The sequence below is a fragment of the Arachis duranensis genome, chromosome 4, assembly GCF_000817695.3.
Source record: "Arachis duranensis cultivar V14167 chromosome 4, aradu.V14167.gnm2.J7QH, whole genome shotgun sequence".
Lineage (NCBI taxonomy): Eukaryota > Viridiplantae > Streptophyta > Magnoliopsida > Fabales > Fabaceae > Arachis > Arachis duranensis.
Genome location: NC_029775.3, coordinates 72960460 through 72978177, shown reverse-complemented (window position 1 = coordinate 72978177; position 17718 = coordinate 72960460). Strand labels below are relative to the sequence as shown.

General features: G+C 36.4%; 1 pseudogene; it reads left to right on the top strand.

Annotated features, from left to right (window-relative positions):
• Positions 1-14728: 14728 nt before the first annotated feature.
• LOC107484667 (mitochondrial adenine nucleotide transporter ADNT1-like) lies at positions 14729-17213 on the top strand (annotated as a pseudogene).
• The last annotated feature ends 505 nt before the right edge of the window (positions 17214-17718 follow it).

Below are 17718 nucleotides of genomic sequence, written 5' to 3'. Positions count from 1 at the left end.
CAAGTAAAAAAAATTCTTTTAAGCAAGGTGAGAGATATATGGCACATTTTACATCTTTAAGTCATCAATGCAAATGATCATGCAACAAGAACAAGAGAACAGACAAAACATAACAGAAAACAGAAAATAATAAAAGGAAAGGGAGTAAAAGAGAACGATTCCACCTTTAATAGTGGCAGCTAGTGCTCCCCCTTGAGGATCCAATGTGATGCTTGATCTCTTCAATGTCACTCCTTTGTCTTTGTTGTTCTTCCCTTATAGCCCTTTGGTCTTCCCTTTTGGCTCTTTGATCTTCTCTTATTTTATTGAGGGTTATGGAGTGCTCCTAATGCTCCACCCTCAATTGCTCCATGTTAGTGCTTAGTTCTCCAAGAGAAGTCTGCCATTGATCCCAATAGTTTTTAGGAGGAAAATATATCCCTTGAGGTATCTCAGGGATTTCATGTTGAGGCGGCTGCACAGGCTCTTATGCATGCTTTCTAGTTTGCTCTATCCTCTTCTTGGTGATGGGCTTGTCCTCCCCAATGGAGATATCTCCTTCTATGACAATTCCAGCTGAATTGTATAGATGACAGATGAGGTGTGGAAATGCCAACCTTGCATTGGTGGAAGGCTTCTCAGCTATCTTGTATAATTATTGAGAAATCACCTCATGTACTTCCACCTCACTTCCAATCATGATGCAATGGATCATGATGGCTCTGTCAATAGTCACTTCTGACCGATTGCTAGAGGGAATGATGGAACGTTGGATAAATTCTAACCATCCTCTAGCTCTGGGCTTTAGGTCAAGCCTTCTTAGTTGAATGGGCTTGCCTTGAGAATCCCTTTTCCACTATGTTCCTTCCACACAGATATCTGAGAGCACTTGATTCGATCTCTGATCAAAGTTAACTCTCTTAGTGTAAAGATTAGGATCTCCTTGCATAAGAGGCAAGTTGAACGCCAACCTCACACTTTCCTGGCTGAAATCTAATATTCTTCTTCGGACCATGGTGCCCTAATTCTTTGGATTTGGGTTCACACTAGTGTCATGGTTTTTAGTAACCCATGCATTATCATAGAACTCTTGCACCATTAGAATCCCTACATCTTGAATTGGATTGGTTAGGACTTCCCAATGCCTTCTCCGGATCTCTCTTTGGATTTCTGGATACTCATTCTTCTTGAGCTTGAAAGGGACCTCAGGGATCACTTTCTTCTCTGCCACTACTTCATAGAAGTGGTCTTGATGGGCTTTGGTGATGAATCTCTCCATCTCCCAAGATTCAGAGGAGGTGACTACTGCATTTCCTTTCCTCTTTCTAGAGGATTCTCCAACCTTGGGTGCCATGAATGGTAATGGAAAGAAAAAAGCTATACTTTTCCAACACCAAATATAAACTTTGCTCGTCCTCGAGCAAAAATAAAAAAAAAAGAGAAGAATGTAGTAGAAGAAGAAGAAGAAAATTGAGAAAGATAGAGAGAGGGAGGGCTCAGCCTTGTGGGTGTATGAGTGTATGAGAGGTGTATGTATGAAGGGTTATGAAGAAGGGTATTTATAGAATGGGGGTAGGTTAGGGTTCGGTGATAAGTGGGGTTTGGGTGGGAAATTTGAGTTTAAAGTAGGTGGGGGTTGGTGGGAATTATGATGGATTTGGGGAAGTGAAAGGGATGTGATTGGGCTAGGGTTTATAGGAAAGTGTGTATAGGGAAGTGTGAAGGTGGGTAGGAATAAGTGGGGTAGGTGAAAGATGATGTGGGACCCACTGGTCCTGAGAGGCTAGGGAATCCAGATTCTCTGCTTCTCTGCATTAGCCTTTGAACGCCCAGGGGCTGCTCCCTGGTTGGTGTTCAACGCCAGCAATACTGCCCATTAGGGGCATTGGACGCCCAGCCAGAGCTCCCTGGCTGGCATTCAACTTCAATCAACACTTCATCCAGAGTGTTCTGTTTTCACTGTTGTGAATTCTGTCTATGTTCTGACTGCTGCATATGATTATGACTCTAAAAATAACTGAAAGAAAAATAAAATAAAAGAAAATAAAAATAATTAATTAAGATTGGGTTGCCTCCTAACAAGCGCTTCTTTAACGTCACTAGCTTGAATGTTAGCCCCTTACAGAGGTGAGTATGGGATCAGATTTTTCCCCCTTATAGTGAACTTTCTTCCTGTCTTCTCATGAATGAGCTCTACATGCTCTAAAGATAGAACACGACTCACTGTATGTGGTATAACTAGATTCTTGGTGAAGACAACTCTCATGCCAAGTGAAAGGCCTTCAGTTGGGACTTTCTTGTCCTTCCAGCCTTTAGGTACTTTCTTCTTAGTACCTTTGTGCTTAGAGCTTGTTAATGGCTGCCCAACACCAAACTTAGAATTAATGTCTGGGGGCTTAGTATAGTTCTGCACAAAAAGAGAGGGTTGGAACACTAAGTGTTGCATAGTTATCTCTCTTTTAGAGGGAGAATTGGAATGAGGCATCTTAAACAAGATGGGATCCTCCTCTAGTTGTAGAGTCGATTTTCCCTTATCCACATCTATGATAACATTGGCAGTGGTTAGAAAAGGTTTTCCAAGGATGACAGAGTCATCCTTATCCTCTCCAATATCCAAGACAATGAAGTTTACAAGGATGTTGTGGGTTTCAACTTTCACTAAGACATCCTCTACTAAGCCATATGACTTCTTCATTGTCTTGTCTGCCGTCTCTAATGAGATGTTTGCAGCTTGCACCTCAAGGATTACCAACTTTTCCATTACATAGAGTGGCATGAGGTTTATACTTGACCCTAGGTCACACAAAAGTCATGGTGCCTATGGTGCAAGGGATTAGGAAGCGTCCAGGATCCAAGAGCTTTTGAGGTAGATTTAGTTGAACCAAAACATTGAGTTCTTTGGAAAGTAGTGAAGGTTCTTCCTCCAAAGACTTTGTACCAAATAACTTGGCATTTAGCTTCATGAGAGCTCATAGGTACCAAGCAACTTGCTCTTCCCTAGTATCTTCATCCTCATCAGAGGATGAGTATTCATCAGAACTCATGCACTGTAGGAGTGCATTCAAAGGAACCTCTACGGTCTTTACATGAGAATGGGGTTCCTTGAGTTTTGGAATAGAGGGTTCTTGAGTGGAAATTGAGCATTCAGAGGGTGTGCTTTTGCTGGCGTTCAACGCCAGCTCTGTTAGCTCTTTGGGCGTTGAAAGCCCTTCCTGTGCACCCTTATTGGCATTAAATTCCAGTCCCTCTAGTATCTTGGGCGTTGAACGCCCAGCAGGGGTATCCTTGATGGCATTCAACGCCAGCTTTCCTGGGCGTATGGGCGTTGAACGCCCAGTGAGGGGTTCCTCACTGGCGTTCAGTGCCAGAATGGCTGCAAGTTTGGGTGTTGAACGCTCAGCCAGTGCTCTCTGGCTGGCATTCAACGCTAGAGTTCCTGCATGTTTAGGTGTTGAACGCCTAGCCAGTGCTCCCTGGCTGGCGTTCAACGCCAGCTCTGTTGCCAGGATGGGTGTTGAATGCCCAGTGAGGGGTTCTTCACTGGCGGTTAGCGAGTTGAACGCCCAGTGAAGGCTTATTCACTGGTGTTTAATGCCTTTCCATTCTCCTCTTATTCGGCCTCTACCTCTATGGTTATGACCTTGCACTCTTCTCTTGGATTCACCTTAGTGTTACTGGAAAGAGTGTAAGAAGGAGTTTCAAGGATCCAAGAGTGTCAGGAGGAGTCTCAGGGATCCTCTTGCTCAGTTGACCAACTTGTACCTCCAAGTTTCTAATAGAGGACCTTGTTTCATTTATGAAACTATAAGTGGTCTTAGAGAGGCTGAAAACCAAAGTGACTAAGTCGGAGAGGCTCTACTTAGAGGTTTCCATGTTCCCTTGAGAATATGAGAATGGTGGTCTATTATTGAACCTATTCTGGTTCCTTCCACCTCTTTGTTATTGAAACCTTACTGAGGTTTCTGTTGATCCTTCCATGAGAAGTTAGGATGATTCTTCCATGAAGGATTATTGTAGGTGTTTCCATAGGGTTCTCACATGTAATTCACCTCCTCCATGGTGGGTTGATTAGGATCATAAACTTCTAATTCAGAAGAAGCTTCCTGAGTACTGCCAGTTGCAGTTTACATTCCATTCAAATGCTGAGAGATCATGTTGACCTATTGGGTTAATATCCTGTTCTGAGCCAATATGGCATTCAGAGTATCAACTTCATGAACTCCTTTCTTCTGAGGGATCTCATGGTTCACAGGATTCCTCTAAGAAGTGTACATGAATTGGTTGTTTGTAACCATCTCAATGAGTTCTCTAGCTTCTGCAAGCATTTTTTTAAGTGGAGTGATCCACCTGCAGAGCTGTCCAATAAAATTTTAGACATTTCAGACAGACCATCATAGAACACGCATATGATAGACCATTCTGAGAACATGTCAGGAGGACATCTACTGCTGATTAGTTGCTTGTATCTTTCCCAAGCTTCATAGAGGGATTCACCCTCTTTTTGTTTGAAAGTTTGTACTTCCACCCTAAGCTTGCTCAGCTTTTGAGGTGAAAAAAACTTGGCCAGGAAATTATTGACCACCTTCTCCATGTGTCTAGGCTTTCTTTAGGCTGAGAATCAAGCCATAGCCTTGTTCTGTCTCTTACAGCAAAGTGAAAGAGCATGAGCTTGTAGACTTCTAGATTTACTCCATTAGTCTTTACAGTATCATAGATATGTAAAAACTCAACTAAAAACTGATGTGGATCTTCCATTGGAAGTCCATGGAATTTACAATTTTGCTGCAAAAGAGAGACTAACTAAGGCTTAAACTCAAAATTGTTAGCTCCAATGGCAGGTATAGAGATGCTTCTGCCATAAAAGTCAAAGGTAGGAATGGTGAAGTCACCAAGAACCTTTCTAGCATCACCTTCAAGTTCGGCCATATTTCCTTTTTCTTGTTCAAAGTTTTCTGAAAGGTTTCTTTTGGAGTGCTGTGCTCTATTTGTTATAAGCTTTTCTTCAGAGTCTTTTCAGGTTCAGGATCAAGATCAAAAAGGGGTTCTTTATCCCTGTTCTTGGTCATAAACAATAAGAGAAGAAAAGAAAGAAAGGAAGAAAGCTTTTTGTGCCAATTGGCAAAGAGCTTCCAGTTAGATGTAAAGAAAGAAGAGAGAAAGAAAAGTGAAAATGGAAGAAGAGAAAGGAGAAGAGTTCGAATAAATAAAAGTAAATAGAAGAAGAGGTATAAATAAATAAGATAAATAAAGATTAAAATATTTTTATTTTATTTATTAATTATTTTCGAAAATTAAGTTAATAATTTAAAAGGAATTGAAAATTGATTAGTGAATTTTTGAAAATAGAAGAGAGAAAAGAAGAGAGAGTTTCGAAAATTAAGAGAGCAGAGAAGTAGTTAGGAAGTTTTGAAAAAGAAGAGAGAGAAGAGAAGTAATTAGTTAAGAAAATATTTGAATTTAAAATTAGATAAGAGATAAGATAAGAAAAGATTTGAAATTAGAAAGATAAGAAAAGATAAGATGAAAAATTAAAAAGATTTGAAAAAGATGAGGTTTGCAAATTGATTTAGAAAAAGATTAAATTTTGAAATTTGAAAATTGAATTCTTAAATTTTAAAATTGAAAAAGATAAGATTTTTGAAAAAGATGAGATTTTTAATTTTGAAAAGATTTTATTTTTGAAGTTTGAAAACTAAGATAAGATAAAAATTTAAAATTGAAATCTGAATTTTTATTGTTAGTTTTCGAAAATTATGTAAAAATAAAAATAGAAAAGATATTTTTTAATTTAATGATGAAAGAGAAAAACAAGTAAAAGACAAAACTTAAAATTTTTAGACCTAAACACACAAAAAAATAAGAACACTTTGAAGGTTAAAAAGAACACTAAGAACAAGACTTAAGAAACTCAAAGAACACAAGAACATATAAAGGACCCCAAACTCAAAATGTTTAGAAAACTAAACACAAATTTTCGAAAATTAAAAGAAAAACACAAGAAGACATCAAACTTAAAAATTTGACACAAGATTTAACTAAAGAAACTATTTTTAAAAAATTTTTTCAAAGAAAGACTCAAAAGGGACGAAAAGTACCAAGAGCAAAAACAAAAAGACTCAAAATAAGAACAAAGATTAAATAAAGAAAATAAAAATATTTTTAAAAAAGCTTTTATTTGAGATTTTTCGAAAAAAAGAAGAAAAAAATAAAAAGAAAAGACTCAAACAAAATAAAAATTACCTGATCTAGGGAGCAAGACAATCCGTCAGTTTGTCCAAACTCGAACAATCTATGACAACGGCGCCAAAGACTTGGTGCACGAATCCCACACCTTTGTAGAGCTGTACTAGCAAGTGCACTGGGTCGTGCAAGTAATACCTGAGCGAGTCAGGGTCGATCCCACGAAAATTGTGGTTTGAAGCAAGCTATAGTTATCTTGCAGATCTTAGTCAGGCGAAATAAGAAGGTTGTTGGATTGAGACTTAATTGCATTAAAGTAATATTGTATAAATTACTTTTTATATCAGTAATAGGAATAGGCTTAAGGATTGGAGTTTGCTTTGTCTTTCTGAATTAACTCTAGTGCTTGTGAATGATTTCTTCAATGGCAGGCTGTATGTGATCAACGCCTTTATTGAGAGTTTGTCAATACTCCTTTGGATCTGAACCCCAGGGTTAGTGTGGATCCAGTCTGCCTGAGGGTGAAGCTCGTACAGTCCATTCTCCTTAATGATCCTACTCAAAGCGCCACCGACAAGGTCGGATCTTCCGAATCAGAGAATGCTGTATCTTTGGGTTCTAGCCTCTACCACAAAGCCCCTAATCTCCCCGAAAATCAGCTAAACTAGTGTCTCGAGTAGTCCCCAACGAAGTCGTGGATTAGCCGTCTAAGAGATGTATAACCAAGCTGGCGGTTCAATGCTTTCCACTGAAGTATTCACACGAACCCAAGTAGACACGGGTGTTTGTCAGGCACGTTTGTCTTAGTATGATGAACAGAGTTGATTGTCACTGATCATTCTATTCATCATGTTGAAGAACGAATATACATCTTAAAATTAATCAAACACAGATCGAAGAGAAATAGTAATACTTTTATTAATTCATAGGACTCAACAGGGCTCCTCCCCTCAATCTAGGAGGTTTAGAAACTCATACTGAAAGCAAAATACAAAGATAAAAACGAACATATGGCTGAAGATTGTCAAAAGGGTTCAAATAACATAAATCTAATCCCTTAAATACTAAACAAATGACTAGTAAGGGTAAAACAGTCTTTTTAGTGCTAAAATCCACTTCTGAGGCCCACTTGGTGAGTGTTTGGGCTGAGCTTTGATGAGATCCACTTCTTAGGGCATTAAACGCTGGCTAGGGGTCCTCTCTGGGCGTTTGGACGCTGGGCTCTGCTCTTTGGGCGCTGGATGCCTGGAAGGGGGCAGGAAGCTGGGGTTGGACATTAGTTTTGGGCCTTCTAATCTGAAGCAAAGTATAAACTATTATACATTACTCTTCCGAGTGCAAGGAGGTCAGATCTGGACAGCATCTGCAGTGCTTTTGTCTGTCTTTGAATTAGACTTGTGCTCCAGCTCCTCAATTTCAGCCAGAAATTACCTGAAATTGCACAAAAACACATAGTAGAATCCAAAAATGTGAATTTAACACTAAAACCTATAAAAACTTAATAAAAACTAAACAAAATTCACTAAAAACTATATAAAAATGATGCCAAAAAGCGTATAAAATATACGCTCATCAGGAGGACGACGTGCGAGGAAGAGAGAGATGCGGTCAACGTCATCGCTATTTGCGTTTGGCCTTCACCACTATCGCGTCCTCCAACGGCGCTGCTGCACGTGAGCTGGAAGAACTCGTCCTCGTCGTTCTACCGCTGGCGAAGCTAGGAGCCATTGCGTCGCCGTCGAGGAATCAGAACCGCAAGAGAGAGGGACCTTGTTGAGCTGTTGGAGGCTGCACCGCCATGCCGCTGGCTGCCGAGAAGCCGCACTGACATTGCCACTCCTCTACCGCCGCCGCTGCCAGAGTTTTTGGTCACTGGATATAGCGTTGTTGTCGCCGAGACCACCGCCGGGGTTGCTGCTGCTTGATTTAATCGTTCTTTCTTTGTTACGGTAAGCGTTTTTGTTCCGGAACCTTTGAAAATCAATATTCTGTTATGTTCAGTTAGAGATTCTAAGGTTTTGGTAATATAGGGTCAAGAACTGGTTATTGCGAGTCGCGATTGAAGTTGCCGCTATTGCGGGCCAGGAGAAAAAGAAGTTTTGTGTCGCGTTGTTATGTCGCGATCGAGGTAGGGGCGTTTTCCTTAAACTTATTTTATTCTAAAGAATTGTTATAAATCGATATTGATAAAAATAATATATTTTTGGTGATTGTGTGAGTCTTATGGATTGAATTGAGTTGTTTTGGATAAATGATTGATTAAATTGATTTTTGAATTGTGATATAATGATTATTGAGCATTTGAACGCGTATTGATAATTAAGGTTGAATTATTGTAGTTTATTGGGTTGGTCGTTCGAATTCTAGGTTTTTGTTGATTTCCTTGAGTTGAGTTGGAGCTGTTGAGATAATGATTTACTGGAAATGATTTGAATGACCGAGAGGTGTTGGTTTGGTTGTTGGGACCTTCGAAGGGTGGCAAAGTCCAAATTTTGGAATGAGATGCTGCCGAAATTTTTATAAAACTCTGAGACTTTGTTTGAAGCGTTATTTAAAAGAAAATTTGACTTAAGAATCATATTATTTGATTTCGATTTATTATGGAAAGAATTATGTTTTTAGTTTGATTTATTGAGAAAAGAATTATGTTTTGAGTATGATTTATTAAGAAAAGTATTATGTTTTGAGTTTAATTTATTGAGAAAAAGGACTTTGTTTTGAGTTTGATTTATTAATAAAAGAATTATGATTTGAGTTCGGTTTATTAAGAAAGAATTTTGTTTTGAGTTTAGTTCATTAAGAAAATGATTATGTTCTGAACTCAATTTCATATGAAAAGAACTATGTCCTGAGTTTGATTATTGAATTCCATTTTTAGATATTTTGGTGAATTTACAGTATTTGAATTTGATTAGAAAAAAAGGATTAAATGTAATAAGAGATGTGATGATAATGATCATGATAAGGAGAGATATTGATGATTGAGTACGATTATGATTATGAATGAAGTGAAATAAGATTGAGGATGAAATTGATATAAATGGAGTTTGATTGAAGTATAATTGCCTGTGTAGGTGCCGTGGTATGATTCAACTTGCTCTGGGTTATGGTTTGAGTTTACATGGGTATATGCAGTGGTTCGCCCCCCATTTGCTCCTGGTTGAGAATGATATATGATTTAAAACTTTATCTGAGTCTTGAATTTCCCTGGATAGATGTAGTGGGTTGGCTCCACTTACTCCAGTTGAGATTCGAGATTCTGTTGACCCTTCGTCACAAGATGTGGCTAGACACTTATACCTTTCCAGACGTTCCTCCTTGAAGATGTAAAATTCCTCTTGGTAGATGCGTGCACGTTGGGACAATCCAGGGTTAGCTACCGGACATGTCGGGTTTGACTGTTAACCGATAGATGAGCTCATTGGCCATACGGCAGACATGCATCATTTGCATCTATGTGACATTGTTTTGGTGTGCATATTATACTTGGTTTGCCTTTGTGAATAATTTTTCTTAACTGTTAATTGTTATACTTTCTGTAATTGCTCTTTATTGTGTTTGAATTGCATTACTTATGATTGTGACTGTTGGTTCGGATTATGGTGGTTGAAGTGGAATTTGATTTTGTGTTGGGTCGAAGGCCGTGATGTGATATCGTTTTGGGACGGAGTCTGTGATTTGGTTATGTTTGATGAAATTGCTCCTTTGGTATATGTAGTGAAAGGTTACGAGATATTGTGTTTAATTGGAGTTTTTATAAATTCAAAATATGAATTTAGATTTTGGGTAATTAACTAATGATTTTCGAAAAGGTTTGGCTTTTTGGATGATTAACAGTTGGTTTTCAAAAAGATTCATAAGACGAGCGATGATCACTGCAATCGAAAAACAGTTTTCATTTAAATATTCTCTTATGACAATTCTTAAAACCCCTCTAATGAGAACTAGCGAGGATGATGTTCTCACCCCACCCCCTACAGGTTTTCTTTTTCAGTACAGACGAAGAGTTTAAGGAGTTTCTTTCGAGCATCAGATTGTATTCTATATTAATGTATATACAATTATAGTTTTTCCTCACCTTTTTTATTATATTTTGTAAGAAGGATAGGTGTTGTAATAATATGTATGTATATATATTTGTAAGTTACTTGTATAAGAAGTTTTGTATGTATATATTTATATATGTGCTTGTTTGATTGAATCAAAAAGTACTTTCCGGTTTTTCAAAGAAAACGATGACATGATTTCGAGTTTAAGACTCACATCTTATTATTAAATATAAGGAAGTTCCCGTAACATTCTCACTATCAGAGCGGCGTAGCCGGAAGCGTGACATTCTGACAGTAAAAGTGTTACAAGATACTACCTATGGTGTATCAAGTCGAGTTACCATATGTGGTCAACATTTTTATTTGGTTGTTGTAATCACAAAACAAATTAATCATCATTAATAAATTTGAATATAGTTGTTTACAGAGGATAAATGTCACCTTTACAGTAATGTCAAATGTTGTCTGATTGAGGTTCTCTCTCTATTTGAGGTGGTTAGGAACTGAATTATGTGACAAACTTTTAAACTGTTCTAAATAGATTAGGTTGTAGAACTGAATTGTGTGACAAACTTCTAAAGCTGCTCTAAATAGACTAGGTTGTACGTGGGAGGAAAGGTTGGAATTTTTTATTGTTTTTTTCAAAATTTATTGTCATCTGATTATTGGTTTAAGGGTTGTCTTATAATGAACATTAAAATAATCATGGCATGGTTTGTGGTTTTCTTTAAGAAAATTTTTTAGACGTCATAAAAATAAATGTGAGTTTAATTAACAATAGTTTACTGGTATGTAATTGCCATTAATAAACCTGACCAAAATCATTGGTGTATTTGATTTGATCAATATGACTGGATGAATCGAAGGACACTTGAAGAGCTGAAGTTACAATCAAAAAAGACTCTTGGGGTTGTGTAAGGATGATGAAGACTCATTATCATTAGGCAATAATCTAATACTCTAATTAGATGAGGATATCAAAAGACTGCTGTTTAGGCACAAATACTCTAATGACCTTTGTTTTTTGACTTTAATTTTTTTCTTTTTTTTCTATCCTTTCTTGGAGTGTAGCTTATCACAATTCTTTTTTTTTGGCACGATAAATAAATAAGTTGCCATTGATGAATTTGAAATATAATTAAAAAGATATTTTAAAAAATAACTACCTTGGACATTTGTAAAGATTTTCGATGAATTTGATTAAATTACCATATAAAAGATTTAATTATTTATTGTTATTTATACTTTTATATAATGGAAATATAATATAGATAGTTAGTGTATAAATTTTCCTTTTTAAAATATTATTTATCATATATAATTTATAAAAAAATTCATTTTGTTTATTCTTAAAATTAAATTCATGACTTAATTATTTTGTAAAAATTAATAATTTTAATATACTGATAATATAATTATTTGATCAAACACCATCGTTAAATCATATCTAATTTTTTTAATAATTGTTAAGATAATTAATTTTGTTCACATAACATTACGTAATTATATATATATATATATAATTTTTCTACCGACAATATATTAAATTATATTAAAAAGTAATTACTTTTAATTATATCTGTGTGATACTTAAAATTAAATTAAGTTTTATATAAAAATTGAATTTGTGTTGAAATTAATGTTTAGTATATTTATAATATTATCGTTTTATAAAATTTTTATGATTATTTAAATAGTAAGAATAAAAATAATTACTGTTATTTATGTGTGTAATATTTTATCCATTTCTAGTTTTTTTTTTTTAATTTGTGTCTCTTTTTTTATATTTATTTTTGAAAAAGAGTGTCACCTGTTCTGTTTAGTCACCAGAGCGATCTAAATTTTAAACCATAATGTTTGTTGTGTTGTTGGAGAGAAAGAAAGAAAGAAAGAAAGAAAGAAAGAAAGAAAAAAAAGAAATGTCTCGAAAAATCATAACGCTTTAGACAGGATAATACGACAACTAGATCGGTATAAAATTCTGAAAATAACTCTGCTTTAAGCATGACATCAGCAAAAATGACATCTTTAAAGACTTTGTCACTCAGGTCTCATTTCATACCAATTTCCCTTTTCACTCCCTTCTTACAAAATTTTACTATCAAATTATCATTTTTTTTCCTTACCAATTCAAACTGTGGGTTGTTTGTTTCAATATCAATAGCACACAACTTTCAGTTCACATTGGAATCTCATTTCAGTGACTAATAATATCTTTATATGTTGAAATGTTACTTAGTTTAGGTTAGGTTATAACTATAAAAAGGTTTTAAAATAGCAATCGATTGTGACAAAAAAAATTCGTTGTTAAAAGCCACCAATTTAACTACTAATATAATATTTCAAGAACTGAAAAATGTTAGTTGTTAAATCGATTGCTAAATTACAATTAGCGACCATTTTCAAATCGGTCGCTAATAGCTACCAATAAAATTTTTATACTAGTGACCATGCTCACCTTCTCAAACGGTTACTGAGCTACACTTCTCCCCTTCCACCACGGATGTGACCACCGCCGAAAGCACCGCACAACACAACACCCCCTCCATTAGCGACGTCGTTGTCTGAGCTCGCAGCGCCGCCGTCGTCTTCTGAACTCGCAGCCGTCATCGTCGTCTTCTGAACTCGCAGCGCCGTCGCCGTCGTCTTCTGAGTTTGCAGCACTGTCGCCGTCGTCTTCTTAGATCTCGGTGCCGTCGCCGTCGTCTTCACCAATTTCTTTACTAGTTGATTTGTTCAATTTGTTTACAAGGAGTTCAATTTGTTCCGTTATGACTATCCGATAACCTCCATTTGTTCAATTTGTTAAGGCAGTACTCTATTCCCTAATCCAAATTCCGATCCATTCTGTTAGGGCTTTTTCACCATATCTATTTTGGAATCTTCTGCAACCACAGAAATCTGCTAAAATGACTTACGATAGTTTTTCTGGTTCTTTTTTCTTCTGCAAAAAAACCTTGAATATACCGAGTTATTATGAAGCTTAAATTTGTAATATATCTCTTTGTTAGTTAGCTCCATATTTATCTAGAAGTTAGTTTAGTTAGTGGCAGGAATCGAAGATTGAGATCTCTCTCTGCGCATAGCAGAATCTTGAAGCTTCTTCTCTGTTCTTTCTATTCTCTCCTCACACATAAGCTCTGTTTTAATTTAGTAATTTATGTATTTGGTATTTAGTGATTTTGTGTCTTGCATGTCATTTTTTAATAACAGAAATTGCTAGCTGTAATAGATGAGGTTGAAGCATTGTGACCTGAATTGAAACTCCTTTGGAACAAATTGAACAATTGGAGGTAAATCCTAGCTGTAATAGCTGTAATATTATTCTACTCTCTTGCTCCTTGGGGCCGTTGCTTCTTTGCTCTGCTCTCTCTTGTTTGTGGTTCTGCTAGGAGAAACCTAAGGCATGCTTATAATTTTATGGTCCTAGTGCAACTTTTTATCAGTACTCTTCTGGTTTTTAATTCTGTCCCTTTGGAAAGCTTTAATTTCTGAATCTTAGATGCTTCTTTGCTTCATCAGGGGTCTAGTGCCCTCATGGTATAATTATTGTTAGTGTATATAGTAGTATGTGGCTTCATAATTTGTCCCTTGTTGGATCTTGCTATTTTGTTATCATGATAATTATATTGAGAGAATTAAGGCATCTCTAGATATATATATGTTTAAAGCTATTCTGATTTTGACTAATTTGTTAGAATGCGAACTTCTGAATTTGTCTTTAAATTTATTAGCTGTTTAGATGACTCTGAATTCACTGTTGAATTTGTCTGTAAATAGGTGGTTTTGCTGGGTGGAAATTTTTGAAGTATGAGAATGTTGTTTTCCTCTATATTCCATGAACACCCTTCTCCTTTACATGCTTTTTTATTTTAACACTACATTTAGATTTGTGAGATCTTAACTTTAATGATGACATCACTGTTTTCTCTTAATCATCTGCTGAATGCCCGTGTTTAGTGATTAAGATAGGATATTTGCAAGAATATTATTAATTATTAATGTACAGTTCTATTTTGTGTCTACCTAACAAATTTTTTAGTTTGAACCTACCCTTATTTTCACCTCATTTGTGTATCCCCCAAAGTTTCTAAAATTTGTTTTAGATCCAGCACCTTTTTCTGGATTATTAGTTACACACATTGGTAGTTGGTACCTATTTGGGTTTGGAGAAAATTAAGATTTTGACTCAATCCCATTTACCATTTGACAATCCACTTTTGTATAATTCACTGCCCATTTTCTATTTTTCTTCATTCCATGTTTTTATCTCTGGTTTGAACATTGGATTGTGTTCAGTTCTCTTCTGTTCTTCTTTGACTGCAGAATATAGTGACTGAAATCAAAAGGAGGGTATCTGATTTGAACTGCAGAATATAGGGAGTTTCATTTAACAAGTTTCAGTTTTTTGTTCATTGCATCTGACATATTTTTAAGTGTCCCTGTCCTGTTTCACTGACTATTGTTTTCTCTCAGATCTATACTGCAGCTGTATCAGCAAAAAACTGGAAATGGTATGTTCGTATTTATTGTTTTCTTTCCCCATCTGGTTTTTTGGTGTTGGGCAAGAGGGATTGCAGGTTTTGGTCTCCAGTTACTGCTTTCTCATTAACTGATATTTTTACAGATGTACCTATAAAAACTTAACAATGAAAATTAATAAGTAGCACTTTTCTCAATCAAAGAAAGGAAAGGGGCTGGGGGTGGGTTCAGTTATAAAACCCTGTTTGTCTGTTTTTCTTATGATTTTGGCAGAGGATGCTCAGCTGACTCCTGTTTTACGTCTTGGAGCTGGAGCATGTACTGGAATAATTGCCATGTCCGCAACTTACCCAATGGATATGGTTCGAGGCAGGATAACTGTACAGGTACATCTTTGCCTTCATTTTTCTGTTTACCAATTGCTTGGTTTGCAAATCACATAGAGAGAAGATATAACATTGGTTTTCTTCGTGTTCTTTGTGCTCTACTGCTCTTAATATTTATAGTATGCTTTTTGTTGTATTTGCAGACAGAGAAGTCCCCTTACCAGTACAGAGGGATGTTCCATGCTTTGACAACTGTGCTTAGGGAAGAAGGCCCACGTGCTTTATATAAGGGTTGGCTTCCTTCAGTCATTGGAGTTGTGAGTAATCTTTTCATTTTTACTTCTTTACAAAGTTGATGATTACAGTCATGATCATAATGGCAAATATGACAAATCTTAATATTGTGCTTGGGCAATTCATGCAACTGATATAATTAACTCCCTAAAGTTCCCCACCCCCTCCTCTCATGCTGTAGTGGCTGTAATGCTGTTATTAGAATTAATGCTTTCTTATTTTTTAATTGTTTTTCCAGTTTTCCAGGTTCCATATGTAGGTCTAAACTTTGCTGTTTATGAGTCTTTGAAAGATTGGTTAGTTAAATCCAATCCATTTGGTCTAGTGCAAGATTTGAGTTGAGTGTGACAACTCGCCTGACATGTGGTGCTGCAGCTGGAACTGTTGGGCAAACTGTTGCTTATCTCCTTGATGTCATTTGTCGAAGAATGCAGATGGTGGGGTGGAACCATGCTGCCTCTGTTGTACTGGCGATGGAAGGGTAAAGGCCCCACTTGAATATACTGGCATGGTTGATGCATTTAGGAAAACTGTTCGGTATGAAGGAGTTGGTGCATTATACAAGGGTCTGGTGCCCAATTTTGCAAAGGTAAATCTTCATGTTAATATGCTCACGAATCATCTAGTTTTGCAAAATCTGGTTGCTATATCCAACTTGATTGTAGATTTACTTTGTGCTGCTCACTTTGTCACATGATGACTTGGTGTCAGTTGTGTGATTAGCCCATCATTTGTTGGTGTTTCCCCACTGGTTAATACTTCAAACTTAACAAGCTTCTACCCAGTTGCATTGTCTCTACTTATCTGAAGTTTCTGTAGTCTGATTCAAGAAATGATATGTTGGCCTTGGATTTTCCACCCTTATCTACTCACTAGTGCTGTCCTATTTTGAAGAGTCATGAGTTATTTATAACTAATTTGGGTTGCAGTCCGTAGCCACACAAATCAATGAACAAGTGCATAGCAGCCTCTTTGTAGGATGTGATAAACTGAAGAAATTGTAGTATTTCGATTTGTTTAATGCCTTACTAGATGGTTGGTGCTTATGGATGATCTCAATTCTCATTTACACTAGCCAATTTTCGAAGGCCTTAATTTTCCCGTGTTGCTAAAACCATTTTTCAACTCTATATTGCAGGTCGTCCCATCCATAGCAATTGCATTTGTAACATATGAGGTGGTGAAGGACGTTTTAGGAGTGGAGCTCAGAATATCAGACTGAAGGATATATCAGTTTGCTGTTTGGGGGTTTTTGGTAGGCAAGGGGATGCAGAGATGGCAAATTAGGGCTATTTTCTTGTTTTTCATCTCTCTACAGATGAGTTAGGAAGCATTTGAGATAGGGTCTATAAATGAATTCCCTTGTTTCCTATTGGTATTTCCTTGGGAACATCCTGTAGCATTAGCTTCTTATTCATCTTCTCTGGCAATAACTGTTGTGGAAAAACAATACGACGACTGAACGACATATGTGCTTGGCTTTTTCTGCACGAGTGAAGAAAGCATTTTTACTGCTGGAGTTTCGGTCACTGATTACTGGATGCTCCTCCATAGCTCTCCAGAGTGTATTCGTTATTATGACTTGCTTTCTCGTGCGAATTTTTAAGCTGCCAGACTTACACAAACAATAACCCTGGCTTTTTTTTTTCTTTATACTTCATGTTTGGTTTTAGAATAACGTAATATTAGTTTGCTTTTATTAGTAGTTGATTGCAATTGGTGCTTTTTGTTATATTTCTGTAAGTAATCGTCTTGATTCCTCGTTTTGCTCATTCAATATACAAATGGTCCAGGTTTGTTAACTGATTGGGTGGAAGAGTGTTCGAAATGTAAGCTGAATCCTTCCTTCATCGTATTATTGGTTCTAGTGGAAGAAATCTATATACTGCCTTTTGAATCTAAATTGTGGCAATTATTTGTATAGGAGTGGCTATATATGCCTAGAATGTAAACATGATAGAATATATCTTATGTCTACAATACCAATTGTTGGGATCAAAACCGATTACTATGTTCCATTACAGATTTTTGTTACTTTGAGTTTAGTATAAATGTATAATGAACGGCTTATCTGATTCTAGGACTTGGGCAATGTATTACCGTGTATTTGAATGAACTTGGTTTTCATTCAAAGATAATTTATAGTTGTTATAAACCCAACATAGTTTTTAACTTTTACATTTTAGCCGAAAATAACAGAATTAAAACGGTAAGAAGCAGTCTAAGAGAGACTTCTTGTGTGCACAAGAAATGACATCTGGAAAACAATGCAAGGAGACTACCGTTGCCATAGCCTAGGTACAAGACTTCCCTATCTCCTTCATCCATTTTGTGATCAATGGCTTCTAAAACAGACGGTGTTGGTGTTCCTGTACGAATATGTACGAAAGCACTGGCAAAAGTTTTGC